This window comes from Gekko japonicus, unplaced genomic scaffold, assembly GCF_001447785.1.
Source record: "Gekko japonicus isolate JY-2015 unplaced genomic scaffold, Gekko_japonicus_V1.1 scaffold1457, whole genome shotgun sequence".
Taxonomy (NCBI): Eukaryota; Metazoa; Chordata; class Lepidosauria; order Squamata; family Gekkonidae; genus Gekko; species Gekko japonicus.
This window is the reverse complement of record NW_015169820.1, coordinates 215,233-216,353: the sequence shown is the minus strand read 5'-3', so window position 1 is coordinate 216,353 and position 1,121 is coordinate 215,233.

Below are 1,121 nucleotides of genomic sequence, written 5' to 3'. Positions count from 1 at the left end.
ACATTCCTTTTTTTGTTTGTTTAATGTAGCAGCTTGCCTTTTAAAAAAACACACACAATACACTTCAGCAATACAACTTTTGATCCTCGTGTTGCTGTGTGTAGAGACCAGTTATGCCATATAACAGGGATGCAATGGAATTTCTTGAGCGTGTCACTTCAGTTTGGGTATCTTCGCTTTCCATTCTCCCTTGTGACAAACGAACCTGAAGATCTGCCTTTTTAGCTTATCCTATTAGTGTTTTTGCCACGGTGTTTAAGTTCATACATGCATGCTGCTCCTTGCTTCTGTTTAAATACAAATGCTGGCTTATAAACAATAACTTTATTATCAGACCACAAAATCAAAGCACTTTTGTTCCCAGAATCCAGTTTGCTGTATGTTGATATATTAGGACAAAGGCAGAACAATATGCAGATTTCCACATTTGCCATTTCATTACCTTTGACAATAGAAAGAGCAAGCTCTCTTTTCTTGATTAGAAGAATGTTGTTTCCCAAATTGTTAACAAATGATGGTTAACACAAATGTTTGTTAACACAAATGTGACAGTTGACACACACATTAGGGTTGATGTTTTGAAGTGACTATATATGGAGCTGAAAAACAGGAATACAAGGCAAGCGTTTCCCGTCTTACTGTATTTCATCCCCACAGAAAAAAGATCTTTGGGGCAGGATCCGGATTAAGCATGTATTTCACTCTGTCATTAAATTAGGGATGCTTGTGAAATGGTTCCCCTCTACATGTCTCCCTCCGGTTTGGAGGTTCCAGATTAATGTATCTTGTCTGTGGACAGGCAATGACATCCTATTAATTCATCATGGTTCTGTTGATGGTTCCCTGGCTTCAATCTGCCTGCAGTGTTTGCTCTCATTTCAGTTAGCACGGGGGTGTCAAACAGACGGCCCATGGGCTGGGACCGGCCCATCCGGGGCTCTTATCCAGTCTGCGAGCAACTGATTACCTGTATTGCCAGATGACAGAAGGCTGTGCGTTATGTCCCAGTGCTAAAGAGTAATGAGCGGTAGAAGTGGGAGGGTGGGCATCAGGGAGATACTGTAAGGAACTACTGTAAGAGTGTTAATGTTTTAAGCATGTTCGTATTTTGAGTAAAAAAT